Source organism: Mirounga leonina, unplaced genomic scaffold (assembly GCF_011800145.1).
Source record: "Mirounga leonina isolate KUSES-001 unplaced genomic scaffold, KU_Mleo_1.0 Mir_176, whole genome shotgun sequence".
NCBI lineage: Eukaryota > Metazoa > Chordata > Mammalia > Carnivora > Phocidae > Mirounga > Mirounga leonina.
This window is the reverse complement of record NW_023270454.1, coordinates 38,704,655-38,726,958: the sequence shown is the minus strand read 5'-3', so window position 1 is coordinate 38,726,958 and position 22,304 is coordinate 38,704,655. Positions and strand designations below refer to the sequence as shown.

Sequence of the window (22,304 nt, the reverse complement as noted above, 5' to 3'; positions counted from 1 at the left end):
TGTAAGAAGTCTGGAAAAAAAAGGCTGCATAATTCCAAAGGTAATTTTGGCATTAAAGCACTGTCACCTAAAACTGAATACATCCATATTTACTTTTTGAATATACAATTAGTTGTCATTTTAGAAAAAAGGAACCAGAAACGAGGTATCTTAGAATCTCCAAAATGTTACTTCATTCTATCCATAACTGACACCATGATTTTTCCTATGACTCTGACACCAGGAATCTGCATTTAAGCAAGGCACTTGGAATTCTGTGTTAATGCGAGGTAAGTGAGGTCCAGGGGCCCTTCACTAGTTTGCCCTCCTCCCCACAGTTAAATTTTATAAAATACCCTGCAGATACAGAGCATGAGAGAGAAAAAAGGAGAAACACCATGTGGTATAAGCTAATAATTATTTATATTCCTAATCAAAGGCTTAGCATTTTACATGCGAGCACTACTCTGGCCCACCCAGGCCCTGAAGCTATTTTTCTGTCTTCAAATTAGGAATCTGCTGATCAAACCAAATGCTGATTCTGTATCTAAAGTGATATGTTTTCTCTTTGTGCAAGTGATTAGGTCCTGCTAAGAAACTAATTGCTGCCACCTCAAATTGCACAAGTAGCAAGAGCGCTTTCCTTAAGAAAAAATTCTAGCTATATCCCTCATATTTTCCACCATTTTAAAGCCATGTTTTTCTTCAGCTCTGTTATTTGATCCATAAAAATGGTAAAGAGTAATTGAATGAGGCAATAAGGCCAACATTGGTAAAATTTAACTATATATTTCCTTTTGCCGGTGTGTTATCGTTCATCAGTCTTATACCCACGTAGATACATATATGCATGTTGAATTATTGAAGACAATACCTCAACATTGTCTTCAGTTTTCCCTATTGTCTGTTCACAGGTCTAAGTTCACTTGGCAAGAGGTCGACTCTCTGCCTGTTTTACCAAGTGAACCTAAGTAGTTTAGCCTCTTTTTGTCATGTCCGCCCTAACAATGAAGTAGAATAAGTGGCAATTTGTGTTGTATTATTTCAAGGCCACTTCTCTTTCTCCACCATAGTCTTCCTTGCTAACGTTGGACACTCTACAACTAGAGAGTAATTTTGAGGAACTCTGTTAAAATGCATATTTTTCCAGAAAAGGTGACGCTTGATGCTTGCCTGATATAGCAGTAATGTGAAGAAGGTATCAGAGCCTTTCTTAAGAGCTGATTTTGAGGAGAACAGGAGCAGAAAGGCCCTGGAAAAAAGAGGGAATTGAGCAATCAGGAGAAGGAACGAGAAAAAGCAGAAGATCCAAACAGTCCTTTGCAAGAGGTGTTCAGGCCATCTTCCTCCTGAAAATGTCTTCATAGGGAAATCTTCAGTGAACAAGATGAGCTGCCCCTGAAATCTCTTTGTGGACTCTTGTTAGTGGAGAATAAGCGAAAGCTGCCAACTGCAGCAACCCACATGTTTGGTCTCAGAAAGAACATCTCCAATGGTTTTCCTCTCTTTTTCTGTTGCCAGAAAACAACTGAGCCAAATGGTAGGGACAGTTATTTGGCAAGAGACTGAGGTTGCCAGAGGAATGAAGAATGTAAACAAGCAAAATTGAAATGAGTTTACCACCAGGGATTTTATAACATCCCATCTGTAAAGGGAAGGGAATTTTAGACTTGCACTTAAACATCGAGTGCCAACTGGAATTGAACTTGTGTGTGTGTGTTCACTGTAGCAGAGCTTCATTCATTCATGGCTTCACATATTCAAGTGATGATTTTCTAACAGCTTTCAGGGTTTTACAAAATGAACTGAGATTTTAGAGAAAATGTGTTTCTTTATATTGCTATTCTAATACTATAGTACTTTTCAGAATTATTTCCATTCAAAATAATATTTTCAAATATAGCAGGAGTACCTATGTAAGGGCTAAAATAACTTTCAAGGATAAATAAGTAAGAACACAAAGATATGGTTGAATATATTTTAGTATATTGGACATCTGGCCCTGAAAATAGTCTCTATCCCATGCTGCGTGGTGACACTTTTATTAGGGCACATTTTTTAATGCCTAAATTATCAATCTCAGACAATATATTTCAGTGTCCAAATGATAGTACATAAAATGCTTGCTGCAGCATTTGAACCTCAAATAAAAATTCACTGCATTATGCTATTATGAATGGTTAATTTAAAAATTTTCTTCCATCTGTTTTTTTTCTGAAAAAATCAAAGAGTAAAAAACTGGTAATTACACCTATAGTTATTTATAAACTATACATCTCAAAGATATCCACTTTTCTTCTATAAAATCTTTGAAAAATACAAAATATTAAAAGCTTTTGCAAATGACCATTTGTATATCGATCTTTGATAAACATCTAAATAATACACCCTGGCTAATAAAAATATTAGCCCTGTAATTTGAGCAAGAAACAACAACTTAACTATATAGTTGGGTTTTTTTTTAACACCTAGAAAGTGTTACTGGTAGAGTTAAGAATAGTTTTTACATGTTAAAGGTTTATAAAGAAAAAACAAAGAATATGGAGCTCAGACATATGTGGCTCTCAAAGCTTAAAACACTATCTGGCCAATTACATAAAAATTTGCTAACCCCTTGTTTACAGGGTGCCTGCTTAATTGCAATATCTAGTTCATTCATATTTAATGTAATTACTAATACATCTGAGTTTAAATTAACCATATTACTATTTGTTTCCTGCTTACTGGCTCTGGTTTTTGGCTCCTACTACTTACTTTCATACTTCTTTTGGTTTAATCAGGCATTTAAAAATTATATTTCCCCTTTGTATTAGCATTTATTATTCCTTTTGTAGTACCTAAAGATTATAACATGCACCCTTAACAGTGTTTACTATACATTAGTATTTTATCACCTCTTGGATAATGCAAGGATTTTAGAACAACTCCATTTAACCCCTGCCAACTCTTCTGTGCTATTGTTGTCATATATTTTAATTCTGTATACATTCTTATTTACCCTGTATTAATCCTTTACAATGCTCTTCATTTCTTCATGAAGTTTAACGCTGCTTTCTTGGATTATTTTCCTTTTTCCTAAAGAATTTCTTTGAGTATAAGTCTGTTGGTAAAAAAAAAATTCAGTGTTTGTCTGGAGTCTTCATTTTACCTTCATTTTAAAGTATATTTTCTCAGTTAAATTGAGTCATAGGTTGGCAGCTACTGTCTTTCCATGCTTTAAAGATCTCATTTCCACATTTTTCTTGAAAAGTCTGCTGTATGTCTTATTGTTGTTCCTTTGAAGTTCATGTATGTTTTTCCTCTGGCTACATTAAGACTTTCTTTTTCTCTTTGCATTCAAGAGTCTTACTATGAAGTGCTTAAGTATTGTTTTCTTTGTATTTATCCTGCTGGAAGTTTGTAGAGCTTTTTGAAGCTATAGCTCTTTTCGGTATACTTCATCCTTTTTCCTTTCCATGATTCAGTCCTGATCCATATTCCAGACCAATAATCCTCTCTTCTGCTATGTCTAACTTGTTATTAAACACATTTGTTGAGTTTTTAGTATCAGTTATTATTTTATACACTTCTGGATTTCCATTTGATTTTTTAAAGATTTACTTATTTGAGAGAGAAAGAGAGAGAGAAAGCATGTGTATGAGTAATTGGGGGGAGGGTGGGGGAGGGGTAGCAGGCTCCTTGCTGAACTGGGAGCCCAGGGCCTTGTTCCCAGGACCCTGGGATCATGACCTGAGCTGAAGGCAGACACTTAAGCAACTGTGCCACCCAGGTGCCCCTCCACTTGATTTTTTAAATGGATTACAACTGTTATCTACTTTCTTAAAGTGTATTAATTACAGTTATTTAAAAGTCCCTGTCTGATAATTCAAATATCTGTATCATCTATGGGGTCATTCTATCATCTATTTTTTTTTCTCTTGTTTTTGGTCATTTGTCCTGTTTTTGGTATGACTGATAATGTTTTCATAAATGCCATACATTGTTTTAAAAAAATTCTCCAATCTCAGGCATGGCCCATCCAAGCAGTACTTATTTTATTTATTTTATTTTATTTTATTTTTGCAAGACTGATGCTTCATTTTTTATTTCCCCTCTGCCCTCCCAACCCCATCCTGTGTTGGTTATACCCATTTGAACATTTCCAAGCATAAGACCATAAGTAAGTCTTAAAACAGAGGAGCAGAATTTTTGTCTAAACTGTAATGGAAGGGGATTAACAGTGGCAAGAATAGCGTAAGTGTTGTGTAGTAACAAAAGCTACCCAGATCTTCTTGGTGGACAAAGCATAAAAGACTTAGAATCTATAAAAGACTTAGAATCTGTCCCCCTGACCACCCTTTCCCATCCCTGTCCCCCAAGCCCCTGCTCCCACCCCACCTCCCATTAGTAGTGTTAACAAAAGTTTAACATTCCAGTTCTAAAATGCAAATGATTTGTGTATAACTGCTGTTGCAACAGGTGTGGACAGAAAGACAATACAGTCCTCTCTATCTATGTGATGTTTCCCAGAATATAAAGATGAGTTCCATGATGATGGGGCCCTCACTGAGCTGTCAGGTCCTTCCATGGATCACTGACACCAAGGCACTGTCCAGATTGTTCATGTATTGTGAAGGAAGGTTGGCTATTGCTCCCTGCTTGATAGCTAACCTGATCTGAGTCAAATGTCTCATGTAGTCCTAGTTTAGTTATTCCATCTTCCTTCAGAAGCTTCAGGTGGGGACAGAGAGCAAGGCAAAAAGCCTTGGCAATGTGTTCAGTCAATCAGCTATGATCTGCAAGATCACTCAGGCGACTGTGCTAGTCATCATTTTCTAGGAAAAACACTTTGTTCATCTGATGACTTTTCCATTTGCCTTATACTCTGATCCATGGAATATCTTCACACTTGTTATAGATTCCATTGATCTTCCCATCTACAGGATTATAACATCCTTGTTAAGTTTCTTGTTGTCATCCACCCAGTTCTCCCGAAGTTCATTATTCCCATAGCCCTCCAATATCTTCAAAAATTTCATTTTTTGTAATTATCTTCTGTTTCAGTTGCTGCAATGGGAGCAAAAGACTGCTCAACAGGGTATTTCATAGAATCAGAAGATATTAGATTCAGAAATATTATCAATATTTTTACACATAGTACTTCTGGGGGCTCCTCCAGTAAGCTTCCCACCTTCTGAAATCACCAGATAAAGAGCAGTCACTGGTCTTTATGTTTTTGTTTTTTTTTTAAGATTTTATTTATTTATTTGAGGGAGAAAGCATGAGCAGAGGGGAGGGGCAGAAGGAGAAGGAGAAGCAGACTCCCCACTGAGCAGGGAGCCTGATGTGGGACTCTATCCCAGGACCCTGGGATCATGACCTGAGCTGAAGGCAGACACTTAACTGACAGCCACCCAGGAGCCCAGTCCTTATGTTAAAAGGACTACCCTCAGAAAGCTTTTCCAAAAATTCCCTCACCATACATTTCAATTGGGGCCTGGCCTGAAAATTCTTTTTTTTTTTTTTCATGTTTCCAAAAGTAAAATCTATTAAGAACAAGTCATAAACATGTACAAGAAGTTATAAGAAATGATTATCACGATTAGTTACAAATGCAAAATAATATCTACTTATCTCAGACTTGTGAACATAATAATTAAGATCAATCTCATAGGCTAGTTCAAATATTACTTACAATTTAGATAAGTTGGTCAAGTATTATCTGAATACACACCACATGTGATAAACTTATATTACCTCTTCTCCTCCTTTACTATTTGCAGGTACGTGCCAATATGGGGGAAAAGAAATGTAATTTCCATTTACATATTAACTGAGAAGAATAGTATTTCTACTGTGTATGTTTGGACTGTAAAAAAATTAAGTTACATTTTCCTTTTAAAAGAACAAAAAGGTAAAAATAAATTGCCGAAAGTTTAACTGATAAAAGTTTAATATCAACTTACTATAAAAATGAAAAAAATGTTTTGAAACAGATACCATACAATTATTATGTCATCTCCCTACTGATCTGAAACTACAGAAGGCATTTAAGGAAGGAATGCTATGTCAAAAACCAAGACTAACCCAAGGGATGTATGTCACTTTAAAAATCTGATTTGGGGCGCCTGGGTGGCTCAGTTGGTTAAGCGACTGCCTTCGGCTCAGGTCATGATCCCAGGGTCCTGGGATCGAGTCCCACATCGGGCTCCCTGCTCGGCGGGGAGTCTGCTTCTCCCTCTGACCCTCCCCCACTCATGTACTCTCTCTCTCTCTCATTCTCGCTCTCTCAAAATAAATAAATCTTTAAAAAAAAAGAAAAAAAAGAAAAAAAAAGAAAAAAAAGAAAAATCTGATTTGCAGGAAAACTAGATGCTTGGCCTAGTTTTAAAGCTAATTACAAAATCCATTTTTTGATGGCCCAGACACTTTGCCATTTCTTCCAACTCAACAGAACTTCCATCGATTTCTACATTCATTGCAGACAACAAATGTTGTCATCGGTTCATCAAAAATACCGAGTTTGTACCTATAAGTACAATTCTTCTTTTTACATTTGCCACATGTGAATAAGTCAGTCTGGGTTCCACCTGTCTTGGCCATCTGATACTCTCTGAAGGCTTCTTTGGGTAAGTTTTTCCACATCTCTTTGAGTTCATCACCAGCCATTTCCTCTGCTTATTCTAACGAATAAGTCAGGAGGAATATTTCCACACAGTACATTTTTCCTTAAATTTGGATTCTTAGCATCTTTAAGATTTGATATTCTACTTCGTACTCTATTTCTGTGTTTCATGTCTGTATTCCTTATTTCTTGATATATAGCTTCCTCAATTTGAGATCCTAATTCTTTCTCATCAGCTCCAATAGCGACGTAATCCTCTCCTGTTCTGAGAGCTGCGGCAAACATCTCCCTATGCTTTAACCGTACAGAATCAGAAGTGCTTGGTGCCCGAGGAGAAAATGGAACATAAGTATCTCGAACATTTGTCTCATCCTTTCTGCTGCTTACGTTGCCACTGGAACTACTTTATTCTCTTGCTTCAGGGCTATTCTGTGATGTAATTGCAGTATCTTTTTTCTTTTCTTCATGGTCTTTATCTGTTGATGGTTCATCTAATAACTTTTCCCAGGATTTGATGAGAGACTTCGCTAAAGATGTAACGTCTTCATCTGTACTCTGCTTCCTAATAGCATTTACTGACATTCCAATTCTTGTGGACTGTAATAATTCCAGGATCATGGGAATATGCTTAAGCTCCTTCAGTAAATCCAGTGCTCCATCATAATGCTGTCACATATAAAGTTGATTGTTCTAACACATCAGAAATGTGGCATAAGCTGTTTTCCAAGTAGAAGCAATAGATAGATTTGCATTAATTTCACTACACTCTCCTTTTTTACTCAGATCTCTTTGGTGAGACTGGAGTCAGAGATACAAGCGCGTTCTTCTTCTGCACCATCTTGTTCGTCTTCTTGGCAATGTGGACCACCTCGTCCTCCATGGCTCCTACAGGTCTTCCCCACGCCCAGCCCATTTGGGTCGGGAAGTGGGTGAAGCTGGAGCTGAGGGGACGACAGGACGAGAGCTCAGGTGCTGGATGAGCCCACCACAGCAGGCCCAGGCCTAGGCCCTTCCTCATAAACCAAGCCCGCAGCAGCGGCGGCCTGGCCTGAAAATTCTTAAGCTTAGTAAGTATCCAGCTGATGGGTGAAGTAATACTCTTCCTTTCTTGTGGGATCCCTGAGTAGCCATGAGTGGTTCTGTAGTAGCCCACCTCTCCTATCCCAATTCAGCAAACTGTTTCACAGTGTCATAAACATATTCTCATTCTCTCTCAAGCTATCCTAGCATACTTCTTAGTAGAGTAGGCACTCAAACACTTGTTTAATAAACAGTTGGGATGGATGAAGAAATTCAGTTTACCCACATGCCAACTGTATGGTAATAAAATTATAAACTTCAACTATGGCTGAAATATCCCTTTAGATTTTATCTGGACTTAGCATATTTGGTTTTATATTGAATAGTTGTCTTTCTAAAATCAATATAAAAATATTGGTGGGGAAACTATGTAGAATAAGTAATTTGGACAATTAGGTTGATAATTTGAAAAAAATCATTTGTGTTAATTTAGCAAATTCAGTTACAAATTAATTTAATGAGAGAACTATTTAACTCTACATTTTCTTTTCACTATAGATTTTCTGGGACCATTCAGTTCTAAGTAGCATCAAGAAGAATTTTCTAGTTTTTCAGGTTCTTCCATTATGAGTTTCATTTGAAGAAATATTTGAACTTCAATTAGTAACTTGTAGTGAATTACTAAGTAAAGAATATTAAGAGACGTAAAGAAAAAAATATGGATCACATTATTCCTGCCATAGATTAAAAGCATGCAACCAAACAATCTTATGTGTATGGTTCAATGTCAAGGCATTCATTGGTTGTTGGGAGAATATAAGTCCACATAATAACACCAGTTTGCACTTGAACCCTTGTCATGAAATGTGATGTGATGTGATGTGATACGTGTGCAATTGAATCCAATGTTCTTATCAAAGAGCCAGAAACTACCCTCCTGGACAATTGTGAGTAATTGCTTTGTTCCCTTCCTATCCCTGGTTCTTCTTCAACACGCCACTATGGGTTTTTCTTTTATATATATATATTTTCTGATTTTGCCATGTGTTTGCAGCTAATGAAGTGGTCAAAATCGAAGTTACCACATTACCTTGAGCGTAAATGCAATCATCATTGTGTTATTGTTTTTCAGTTAAAAACAACAATAAGAACTAATTTACAAAAGGTCTCTAAGTATGTATCATCTAGGAAATCCAAGGTAGAGAATGTAATGGATCCTGCCTTTCAGATTAGATATACTATTTTAACTCTTTCTTAATAAAGTGTCTTTTTCCTTTAAACTAACCAAGTGTGTATTCTTTTCCCTAATAAAGTATTGGGAAGGATGAAAATAAGAGTCTTATAATAAATCCCTTCTTGTCCAGTCTCTTACCTGCCTAGGAAGCATCTTGGTCCAGCTATAGGCAAAGGAAGGCTTATTGAAATGATTTAGGCCATATTTAGAGGATCATTGTGTGGGATCCCCAGCTAAGTGTTTGATAGGCAAGATTGGCTTCTCTATATAAGCCTGTGAGCTTTTCCACATTTCAGAGATGTACTATAAAACTCAGATGGCTGAATATATCCTTCTCAAGTCAATTAAATACCATTTCCGATCTATAAATATTCACTGCAGCTAGTGATAGTGAATGAGTTCAGTTGATGGTTCAGCTGATGGATCACTTAGATACAGCACTTTAAATAAGAGATGCGATGAATCTTATGTGAAAAAGTATGCAACCTGGGAAAGTTATATCTATAACTATATCTAAATCTATACACACATATAATTCTGGTAATAAGAGGAATAAAAGTTCATTGTAGACAATTTGGAAAATTTAAATCTCTCATGATGCAACACTTAAAATGAAATACTTACTCTTTCACTTCTTCTGAACACAAAGAATCATTGTTTTGTATCAGGTTTTCTTTTTTTTTCAAATAATGTACTCTCCCATGCCATTAAATATTCTCTGAAAATATGATTATAGTGGTTGAACGCTATTTAATAATATGGTTGTACTTCAGTTTATTAAATGATTTCTCTGATATCAGACATTTAGATGTCTCCAGTCTTCACTCTTATAAACAAGACTGCCTTTCATCTTTTTGTGCATTATTTATTGTTTTCTTAAGAGAGATTCCTAGAAGTAGGGTTCATAGGAGGAAATGAACTCTTTTAAGGTCCTTGATAGATCTTAATGAATTTATATCCCAGTTACATTCCTACCATTCAATGGCACTTAGTCTAATGAGTTGAATAGGTCCTGGATATATATACCTCCTTGAAAAATACACAGGTTTTTTTTTGTGTGTGTGTGTGTTTATGTATATGAAATAGCTTTTTTTGTGTATATTATATCACAGGACCTATTCCATTTTCACTCAACTTCTTAAGGTCTTTTTATATTGCCATAAGAGTCACTGCTTCTGTCTGCTGCCTCTACCACTCTGCCATTATAAACAATACTGATAGGGACATCTTCAAACATATTACCTTTTGTATCTGTAAAACAATTATTTTGAAGTGTAATCCAGCTGTGGAATTGGTAGACCAGAAGTTTTTTGCATGGTCTTTTTCCTTAAGTTTGCCAGTTTGTTTTTCTCAGGGCCATCCAATAATCATACTTCTACCAATATGTTATGGTTTCCATCCCACATCCTTAATAATTTTTGGCATTATCTAACTTTCTAATTTATGACGATGATAGTGATAAAGTATTACCTCACAGTTTTATTTAGCATTTGTCCTGTTAAGTAGTGAGATTTGGCATCTCTCAAATCTTAGTTAGCACTAGACTTTGCCAACCTATAAATTGCCTATTGATATCCTTTGTCCACTTTTCTCTTAGGCTTCTTTTCATGTTAGTTTGCAGGGGTGACTTGTATAATCTAGTTTTTCCTTTGTAGTTTTTAGCCAATGTAAATGTTTTCTCTTAGTCTGCCATCTACCTGTTAACTTTGGGTCAGGTACTGAAAAGATTCAGAAAACAACAAGCATTAGTGAAATTGTAATGCACAACATTCATATTACCTGCTATCATAATGATCGTTCATTCAGCCAGTCAGTGAATACGTATCAAACACCTGCTCTAGACAAGATGCAATGATAAGCATTTTGAGGCCACTGGAGAGGTTAAACATAGACCCTGCCTTCAGAAATCTCAGTCTCACATAGGAGATCAGACAAGAAAAAAAAAAAGTATAGAAATGGAAAGTAATAAACACCATAAGTGAAATATTGATAAAATGGTATGAGTCTGTAGGAGGTGGGTTGGAAAATAAAGCAAGTTAGCCAGATGGAGAAATCTAATAAATTGTTGGAATATGAAACTGACTTTCAGAAGAGATGAGAGTAATGTAGTTTGGGGTAAGAGTAGAAGCTATGAAATTGATGGAATTAACAAGGGAGAAGCAAAACTAGAGTTGATGGATCCTTAATTAATCACTACCTTTCAGGAAATGGGAGAGTAGGGGGGAGGGGGGAAACAGTGTCTCAGAAGGTAGATATGCAGAATACTCTTGACTTGAGGAAAGAAACTATATTGGACATGCTCAGGTGCAGATACTGAGTATTTTTTTTTTAAGATTTAATTTATTTATTTGACAGAGAGAGAGATAGTGAGAGCAGGAACACAAGCAGGGGGAGTGGAAGAGGGAGACGCAGGATTCCTGCCGAGCAGGGAACCCAATGCAAGCCTCAATCCCAGGACCCTGAGATCATGACCTGAGCCAAAGGTAGACGCTTAAGGACTGAGCCACCCAGGTGCCCCTGAGTATGTTTTTCTTTCAGAAATCATTAATTTTTTTTTTTTTGAGGAAGTAAGTTAGAAATGCTGTTAAACTGGTAAGGAAAGACTGGTCACAAAAAATTTGGGTTTCCCTGTGCAAGATGAAGAATTTAACCAATAATAATTAAGCCCCTGCTTCTCTGAATTTGTCTTTGAGATAATGAATAAGTGATATATAAGCCCACATTTTTTATATAACTGCCTTGGGGAGATGGGCCACTGGGGAACTTGTTTTATGGACAGGAAAAGGGTAGGCAAAGAATACCAAGAAAGGACAAAGCCTTTTAAATGATGATTCTGCTAGGTTGACATATTCTGCCTTTTCAAATCATATACTGAGATCCAAGCCAATCCATTTCAAAAAGGAGAGAATTGCCAGCCCTCACATTTTGCAGAGATTATTATTGATATTATTGTATTATTAGGTGATTATTACATTCGAGAAAATACGCTAAACTTTTTACATACAATATGTCATTTAATCGACTCAGTAATCTGGGAGAAGAATATACTATTATCATGTACATTTTTCAGAGAAGTAAATGAAAAGCGAAATCGATAACTCATAGAGCTAGCACAAAACTCCAAGTCTGAAGCCCATGCTTTTAGGAGAAGTACCACAGGATGCGTAAACTACATGGCCATCAGTATCCTAAATGGGAGCACCATCAGTAGAGAGTTAAGGACACTACACTTTTCAGAAGTGAAGAAGTGATTGGATGGTGAGAAGAAGGAAGCAGTGAATGCAATTATCATTTCCAAAATTTGGTGGCAAGCCTTTTGAGAGATATTGGAGAAAAGACATTTAAAGACAGTTTTTGTCTTATTTAAATTTTATGGCCAAAACATTTGAATACAATTGTGGTATAGAAGAGAAGTAAAATTGAAGATTCAAGAAAAAGAGTAAATTGATAGAGCAAGGTTCTGAAGGAGGGGAGAGGGTGAAAAAGCTTGAACACATGGAGGGTTAATTTGAGGAAGGAGGCTAACATTTATGGGAGAATCACAGGAAGAGATGTTGGGTGAAAACATAGGAACAAATGATTGGATGGCAGTTGAAAACTTGAGGGAGTAGTAAACTATTTTCTTAGTAAACTATTATCTTAGTAAACTGTGAGGCAAGTTGTATGTTCAAAGTTGTGACAGAAGTAGAAAATGTTGGCAATAAATACTGTAGGGAATGAGATGGAGAGTCAATTAAAGGTGAGCAAAAAGAATACCAAGTGATAGAGAAAATAATGCTAAGGTTGGCCTATCAGTCAGGGTTTAGTTGCAAGTTGCAACAGAAAGTTCTTCACCTATTTTAAGCAGAGAGATTTAATGCAGGTAGATGCTTATAAATCTTTGGAAAGGCAACTTTGGGCTGAACTTCTGGGAATGACTTCCAGAACCATGGTGCAGCGCTAGCTTGCCAGGAAAGCTGTGAGCTCTACCACTATCAGGAAGGAGGGGAGTAAGGAGAGTACTGGGGAAGCACAGACCTCAGGAATATACCATTCTTTGCAGCACACAACTGTTGGCTGTAAAGTACCACTCCTCTTAGATTCACACCAGAGAAGAAATAATCCATGCCTCTGCCTCTCCATCACGGACAGTCCCAGAGCTGTAATGGAGTCTGAGAAATGTAGTTTTTAAGCTTTACAGACTGCAGCAGAGAAGGAATACCAGAAGAAGGTTGGAGATGATGTTGCATGCCAAGTTATTACAGATATAAATAATATGTATTCAAGAAATAGTATGTACTTAGCAGCAGTCTATAGGCAAACATGGGGAAACAGGTAGTTTGATAAGGGAAAGGGAAAGGATAAAAAAGATCAAGGTATCTAACAGGGTTACTATAGAGATGACTGATCATGTGGTCCAGACTAATGAATGGAGGCCAGGAGAAACCAATGAAATATGAGGAGAGGAATATGCCAGATAAGCACAATGTTGATAATGCTTTGGTTTTGCCCTTGAAAGGCAAAGAAGGGGTACAATGAGAACATAGCATCATAAAGTAAATAGCATTTGTGTTTTGAAGAGAAGAGAGCATAGTACTCTCAAATACAGCAGGCTTGTCATGATGCTAGGGCTCTTTAATGTCTTATATGCACATCAGGAAAAACTAGTCAAGGCACAAAGGTACAGCATATTCCAGAACACATGTTGGTTGAATTATATCTTGATGATCTGTATACACATATAAAAGGAGACAAAGGAAGAGGGAAATAGTAACACATATGTGGGTACAAATACTGTATAATTCTACCACTGATTGGCACACTTTTGTATACATGAGATTTAGAGGCAAATCACGGGCCATATCTAAATTCAAGAAAGGATAAATGTTTAAAGGTGAGTTTGTTGCCATTGCTGTTGTAATGTCCTTCTGCTGTATTGAAAAATCGAGAGTGGATGCCTACAGAGAATCTAACACATTTTATATGCTCAACTCAAATTTATATAGCTAAGAAGTAATTATAATCTTTGCACTCAATCTATTAGCATTTTTCCTTAGGTTTTTCTGTTTCCTACAAAAGACATGTTGTTTTGTTTCTAATTCATTTGGGAATGGGGAAGGAAGGAAGGAGCCTTCAAATTCTTTAGATGTACAAGATTTGACATAGGCTGTAGGTCTCCACTTCCTGGTGGCTTTCCAGCAGATGCCTCAGCCATGACTTCATTGAATTCCAGTTGTATGTCTGCAAATCTCTCCTTTTGTAAGATTTCCCTTTATCTCTGAAAAGAGGCAGTGAAGTTTGCTTTCCGCCAGGCTGCTTTGATTTCCTCCCAGTGCCTCCAAACGTCAACGGAGCACTCTAGGGGCAGTCCCATGTGTCTCTCAAACAAAATAAAGAAGAATATGCAGTGAAGATCAGAATGGAGTCACAGTATCTTCCTCCCAAACACCCTTTTTAATCATGCACCTAGTGCATGACTAAAGGTTCACTGCATGATTATGTGTAGAATACTGCTCTAAAGACTTCAGACATTGAAAAATACATACTGGAAAGAAAATAAATACAATTTAGGTAACAGAAAAATACACTCACATTCTTTTTTTTTTTTTTTTTTTTTAGTATCCTGGGATGCAACTCCTTTGGTGAAGAAAGAGTACAAGAAAAAGCTTAACGTTGAATCATTAAAGGATGATTAATCTTTTTTTTTTTTTTAAATGACCATAAGGAACAGGGAAAAAACTGCTGTCTTCAGAGGGTCATTGTTTTGTGAAATCCTGGTGGGATGTGAGTGTCTAACCAAAATCTATTACAGAGGCATGTATCTCTTATTCACCTATAAATATTTGTCAATGAAGATGGTTAATAGACAAGCCATCTGGTGCCCCTGATCTTCAGAATTTGATAAAGTCTGTATTGTTATTGCTCAAGAGATTTCTGTTGCATAAACTCTGACATGCAGTATATATATGCTGATGGAAGAGGAAGGTCCAAGCTAACTCAGAGAATTAAAATATGCAGGTGGGGGGAAACAAGGAAACTCATCTCCTTTGACAAATGCGCAGTCCTTGGTTAACTTCTCTTTAGCAGTCTGCTCACATCTCATTCCCATTAAGAGTATTCCGTTTTCTTTGTCTAAAGTGTTGAGTGGTTATGAATAGTAAGGATAGACTATCTGTAATTATTTTTTAATTATTAATGGTTTTGTTAGATCCTTTCACTTTTACATTACATTTCTGTTAATGTGAGTTAAATCAAAATGTACTTCAGTTTCCAAGCTGTTCCCCAATGTATTTTTCATTCTTTCATAACATTACTTCAGATTCCCATAAGATGTCTATGAGAAAGCTTGTCTTTCTGGAGTCACCCACAAAATGCTAGTAGGTTCAGGGACTATTCTATTCTGCAAATCTGCTGGCCATAACGTTAGTCATCACCAAATTTCTAAATTCCCAACAGTACCCAATGTCAGAGTCACAATATGTACAAAAGTCATTTGATCTTTACCTCTTGAAGCCTCTGTTTTATTTAGTGCCTCCAGATGAAGGTCTTTTGGCACTTCATAGATATGAAGATTCTCTATCAAATAGAGACCAAAGGAGAGGAGAAAAATGAGTGAGTTTGAAAGGAATAGATATTAAAGGAAGAACCTCGTGTCCAGGGTTTGTGGTCCAGCTAAATACCCTGAAGAGTAGCTTACTCAGAACGAGTATTCTAGTATTGTGCCTTAGGAAGATAATGACACTTAAGGAAAAAAAAAAAAGAACTTCTCTGGAGATAAGGGGAAAAAGTCTACTTTTGAATCAATTTTTCCATCACCAATAGAATAGCACTTTTTGATGGTGCACTCTTCCCTCAGAGAAATGGTCCTGGTTTGTATTTACGAAAAGGCCTGGTTTCAGATCTAGTATTAAGCAACTCACACAAATTCAAATAGCCCTAGTGAACAAAAAGAAGAGAACGGGTGAGATTTTTTATTTTTTAACGACACATAACCCTCAGCCCTAGGGATTCTTGTACCGTTATAGCTGGTGACTTCTGAAAAGAAACGTTACTAGATCAGCTCCGAGCAGTGGGAGCAAAGGGGGACCTAGTGCAAGACAAAATTCCCGGCTGAAGTGGGGCGCAGCGACCCCCACGGAATCGATGAAGGGAGCTAGACCGTAGCCAAAAGCATAGAGTTAACATACACTGCACCGAACACGAACGCTACTAAAAATGACTGGGTAAATTACGCAGAGGGATTTCTGGATTTCTTTCAAGTAATTAAGTTTCGATTTCTTGCATTCATTTTAGTTCCAGGAAGCGCAAGGCGCCATGGATTGCAAAAGTCTTCATTGATTGTTCCAATGCTTTAAGTTTGGTTTCGTGACTGGACTTAACTTTGGGAAGAGGTAAACACACGGACCCAAGCAATTCACTGCGAAGAAAAATAACAATTTTGCTGGGGCAAGTAAACCCAGGGGTGGTTGCTGGTGGACGCCACGCGGAGGTCTGCTCTACCCTGCCCCACTCCCCCAGAACGTGGCCCTCCAGAGGGGGAGGGGAGAAGCATGTGCGCGTCTGAGCGAGTGTGCGTGAGTGTTAGCACACACGTGTCTGCGTGCGTGGGTGGGTGAGCGAGGGTGGGTGCGTGGGTCCGTGAGTGAGCGTGTGAGTTCGCGCCCCCGCGCTCTAGGGCGTGCGGAGCTGGATACCGAGGACTGAATCCTTCCCTCCGGTGGATTTTAATTTCTTGGCGCGTGTTGTGTTTGCTCCAAAGCTTGGATTCTAGAGGGTCCAATCAGCTCCCCCGCGTGCTCGTTCCTCGCCACACTCAGCCTCAGCATACTTACCAGGCGTAATCGTGAAGGCGTCTAGGAGCCTGTCCCGGGTCCCCCTCCTCCCAGTCTGCTTTTTTTGAAATTGAGCTCCGCTTCTTTCCCTTCTGCCGGGAAAGAGGGAACGGTTACTTTCTTTTCTGCTGTCCCTCCTCTCATCCCCTTGTCCCCTGACCAGCCACCTTTCTCAGTCCAGAATTACCTAGAGAAAGCTCCACGTGGCTCCTTCGGCGACTGCAGGCCCCCGGCCCAGCCGCGAGTCTCTCCCTACCCCCTAAGCGCGCCCTCCAAAGCGCCCTTAGCTACTTGCTTTTGTCCCCCTCCCTTCGCCTAGCTGGGAGGTGGCGAGTCCGAATTTCAATCTAGAAAGGCCTGGGGAGTGCCGGAAGCAGAGGTTTCCGGAGACACGTGCTGACTGCTGGCATCAGGAGGTTGAGAGAAAGTGTTAGCCCGGAAAGCGCCGAGAAGAGGCTGTACCATAGGACATAAGGGGTGCCTGGCATCTTTGGACAAAAGACGGGCTCCTTCAGATCTCCAAGTGAGGGGGTACTTGGGCTCACCGGGAGCCAGCGGAGACAGAAAGTTAGAGACAAACAGAAGAGCAGAGGGTGGACACGATCGGAAGAGGAAAGACGTTTGAACAAAGCGCCCTCCTCACTCCTCGAACGTAGCCCCTATCTCAGGCCGAATCAAATCCAGGAGAGCCCTCCTTCCCGCCCCCCCAGGAACAGCGAGGCCACGAAGGAGTTTAATCACCCCCTACCTTTCTGCCCCAAGCTACAGAGTCCAGAGAGAGCTCAGAGGGTCTGGTTTCATTCAGAATCCGGAGCAGATTGACCTCCTTGAAGAGATACCATGGGGGAAATCTATCCTTTCCCTCTTTTCTCCCCCAAACCCTGTCTACCTGAGATCGAAATGGTGCATGAATAGGGTCAGATCTGTCCTTTAAGAAATCTTCCCTGTACTCCAACTCAATTCTGTATGAAATACAAAGAAATCACACTGCCCTTATTAGATTAAAATTTAATAAAAACACATTAGGTCCGGTAAAATATGAATGCACGGCTTAAAATTTTAATGGTAAATTAAGACCCAGATACAGGGTAGGAGACGGTGATTTCTCCCCTTGGGATGGCTGCCGGCCGATTTCGGGGTCGTGGGAGGGCGCCCACTGCAGAGATCCCGCTGCTGGGGAGCTTGGGTAGAACCTCAAGCGACTCCTGGCCCGCCCAGAGGGAAGCTGGTCACATCTGTCTGCATCTGGCAGCATATGGGACAGAAGCTATTGTCAAACAAAGAGGCTTGGTGAGAAGAAAGGCTTTCCTCATGTAGTCACACATTTGATTCATTTTCCATTTCTCTGCTTTTAAAAAAACACTTCTCTGCTTTCAGTTTATTAGGTAGGTCTGTAGGTGTGCAGAGGCACCAAGACGGATAGGTGCTTGGGTATGAGACTGTATTTTGAGGTCATACGAAGAAGATTTTGGATATCGGGCCGCTCGCTCACTTCCCTTGGGTTTACCCCCAACTTTTCAGTCGTTTAGATGGCCTCCCCTACCCGGACGGCTGGAGTCTTCCTCCCTCGGAGAGCGGCTTCCACATTCACTGGAGCACTTTGCAGCAATGCCTGTGGGCAAAACCCAAATGGGTTTTATTGATATCGCAAGGATGTTGGTATTCTGGACACTCCTGGAACGAGAGATCGCAAGATTGCAAGTCGTGGTGATTAAGGAAGAATTGCATTTTCTCTCTATTACAACACAATCACTGCTGTTCATTTTTCACTTTAAGTGGAAAAAGGACAGATCTAACTCTGCTGCGACCTCTTTTTTTTTTTTTTCTTTTAAGTGTGTGTTTTCTAGGGGTAATGGAATACAGGTAAATAAAGTCGAATTGCTCACTATATATTAATTTATCTCAACTTGGCAATTAGAATAAAAAGTTTCCTTTTTTCCTGTCTGGAATTAGACTTATCACTGACAAATCTCTGAGAGAGTAAAAACAAAGTTATAGTAAGTTAATTTAATGATATATGGATTTTAGCCATCAGGACAATATTCTCTTGGGAGTTGTCTTGCTTAAAATAGTTTTAATTGATCAATTCCATATCAAACAAAGTTTGTCCAGTCATTTCAACAGTGTCCTCTTTATTTCATGAATTTATTATACTACCTTATTTACCATATGAAGTGGCGACAAGTGTTTAGCATTTTGGAGATCAGTTGTCAGTTGCTATTAAAATCAAGATTAATTCATATTAACGATATGCATTTCTCAATACTCCCAGGTGACAACATACATTAAAACAACTATTGCAAGTAATTAAGCTCAATGAAGGGGGAGGGGACAGGGAGAGGTTCAAAACACCCCCAAATATTTGATTTTGCAATCCAAGTTCAGCAGACTGTTGCCACAATAATGCTTGGGAAACTCCTCAGGGTTGCTTTTCACTTTACATCTAATTAGGCACCTAATGAAAGAGAAGAATTTTTTCCCCATGTGGTTTTTCTCCTTGATATTCTTATGCCTTTATTTAAACACATAAACACACTGTTTAGGAGGTGCAATGCCCAAAAGTTTCTCCTGTGATTCACTTACTGTTATAATTTGGGGGAAGGAGGTAGATACGAACATTTGTCTTCCAGTTATTTTCCTCCTCCACACTCACTTTAGCCCTTTGGCCCTTACACAGTACTGACAGAAAACATATCCCAAATATTTTACTGTATTTAATATTTTTATTAGGCTTTAGAGATGCTCAACAGTTTATACTAATTAGACCATCCATAGCCTTTTGAAGATTAAGCAAATTGGACAATCCTTGTTAATTAGAACATAATTTGAAGTTTGAAATTATATCATTGATGAAGTAGTCTAATTAGTATGATGATGTGTTAATGGACCAGTGAGACACAGCAACGGTGGAGTTCCGCGTGAAACTCTCCAAGGCTTGCACAAAAATCCTCCCTCCTATACCAGACATTAATAAAAGATTTCTATAGACTTCAGCCTTTCCACAATGACAGACAATTTATAGTACACACAATGCATTAGCCCATAGTGCTGCTCAATTTTTTCACTATTATGAAAACTAATAAATTCGTCAAGCTGAATTAAGCATACAAATCAGATGAGGCATAGCAGATTACACAGTGAAGCGCGGTGTCTCCCGAGCCTAAATGAAATTTCAATCTAATAATTCCTTCCTGGCCCAGTCATAATTTGTTTAGAGATGTTGTTCTACTTCTTTCAAAGCGCTATTCGCACTATAATTAAATGATACTCAAGCTTTTAACTTTGATTTATTTCATTTCTCGAAGCTTGAGACAGTGAGAGCTGTACAATGTCATTTTTTTTTGTTTCTTTGAAAATTACCGTGGCTGTTATGGAGGTAGAAATTAAACACCTAAGCATTTACTAGAACCGTCCAGCGCAAGCCACATTCATTCATGTCAACACCCCCTGTCCAGTCTCGTGTCTAGACTTCTCCGGTCTCATGCTCGGGAACAGTGCTGGTAGGAATCCCCTTCAGCCACTATTTATTATTTTCCTCCACATAGGGGAGGAGAAAGGCAAGTCCTGGGATAGCGCTGGAAAGCGCAAGGGGGTTAAGGACCGTGGACAGAGCCCGTCGCGCGCCGTTTGTCGCCGCCTTCCCTGTACTCTTTGGCGACTCCCGGGGACTGTGCTCCCAACTTGAACCTGCCATCCCGCTCCGCTGAGGTCATGGGTGAACCGGCGGCCCCCTACTCCCTGCCGCCGCGGGGCTTCCGGCCGCTGACCACTCGAGGGCCCCCCTTCGCTACGCTCCGTTCCACTCTGTTTTGTCCCAGCGCGCGCCAGCGTCTCTCAGGCCTGCCGCCTGCTCTCGCACCTGCTCGCTTTCCCCAGGCACCGTGTGCCTGCACCTGCTCCCAGGCACCCCAGTCCGGGTCAGTCCACCCGCGGACTCCAGTGTCCGGGTCTCGCGGTCTTCTCACCCTCGCCTATACCCTACTCCTTCCGCGCTCTGGGGAGGTGACAGCAGCCCCTAACATCGAGGGAAGTAGAAGATCGGAGGAAGGAGGAGAGGAAGGTGGTGTGTGTTGGGGGGGGGTGGGGGGGTGGAAGGTTGTCTCCTGCTTTTACTATTGGAACTAAAAGTGTGTCCACTTCTAAGAAAAGTGGTCCGCACTGGGACAAAAGTGCGAGCAAAGTGTTGGCTAAAAATAGGCTCACTGCGCCGAGCGGCTGTGGAAATGAAGATAAGTGGGGCTTGTGCCAACCCCGGAGGGCGTGTGTGTGTGTGTGTGTGTGTTGGGGTGGGGGGTGTGTGTGTGTGTTCAGCAGCACATGCGCTCTGTGATCTCTGGTCCTGCCTCTCCCTCCATCAGTTGCCCCTTCCTCTTTTGATTGTGGCTAATGAAGAATAATAAAATCAGTGGCAGGATTTGCCAGTGGATCCGCCCAAGACCCAATTCACACTGAATTTGGATACAGGGAAGAGGAGGAAGATCCGGAGGAAGAGAAAAGAGGGTGGAGAGGAGAGTATGTCGGTTGGGGGGGCGTAGACAGGGTTGCGGTGGGGGCGGGGGGGGGGGAGAGTCGCATGCGCATAGGCGACCCGAGCTGGCTCCGTGGCCGTCCAATCCGCTGAGAGCTGCAAGAAACCGAGTGAGAGAAAGCCCTGCAGCCCTGTCGACCCCATGTCTCTTCGGCACCAGGCACCCGCCGGGCCGAGGGGGTGCAGCGCTGAGCGCCAACTACTGCGTGCACCAGGCGGAAGCGCAGAGCCGCGCGGAGGAGCTGGGCGGGTGGCAGCGTCCGCGTCCTCTCCTTCGGCCGAGAGTCGGAGATCCGGGTCACCTGAGCTACGGGGAGGGGCGGGCCGAGTGGGGGCGGAGGCCTGGAACTTAGCGGTAAGCAGGAGGGGGGAAAGCAGCCAGGTAAGAGACGTTCCTAGTAGTCTGGGGGGAAAAAAACCCACCCAAGGCTGGCTTGGCCAGCAACTTTATTTAGGAGTTTCTTTTCCCGGCGTGGCGGAGACTAGGCGGTTAGAAGCAGGAGGGGCTGGAGGCCGGCTCTTAGGAACTGCCGGGCGACTGGAGCGCAGACCTAGACAGTGGGGTGGGGTTGAGCAGGGGCACTAAAGTAAGTGAGAGCTGCGGGGCGTCGGGAAGGGGCGGCGGCCTCAACGCGCGGGCGGGGGCCGGAAGGGGAGGTGGAGGGCGCAGTGGGGAGAGGGAGGCGGGTGTCGGGAGAGCTGAGCGGATCCGACTCGAGAGGGAGCAAAGAGGGAGAAGGGGCGACGCTAGAATCCAAGCAGGAGAAACCGGCACTTCCTGGCAAGGAGGGCGGAGGCGCGCGGGAGGGAGGGAGAGAGGGCGGGGGTAGGGGGCAGGCGCGGGGAGAGGGGAGTATAACTCAGCGGCCGCGAGGCGCGGGGGCAGTTTCGGGCGCCCGGGTCTGCAGCCAGCGCCAAGCGGAGCCCAGCAACCCCTCAGACGGACGGCGGAGCCCGAGGAGGAGCGCGTAGTCCCGGCGAGGCGCACAGACCTGGGAGCGGTGGAGGGAGAGCGCAACTTTGCTCTGCCCTTCCCTGCTCCTGCGCCCACCCGGCACTTCTCAAGAGGGTCCTGGCAGACGGGACCTGTGCGTGCGCTACGGACGAGCACCCGGGCGCACCGGGAAG

The 22,304-nt window shown here is 40.9% G+C and overlaps 1 pseudogene; it reads right to left on the bottom strand.

Annotated features, from left to right (window-relative positions):
- Positions 1–6,306: 6,306 nt before the first annotated feature.
- On the bottom strand, positions 6,307–7,463 carry LOC118022445 (annotated as a pseudogene).
- Between the last annotated feature and the right edge of the window lie 14,841 nt (positions 7,464–22,304).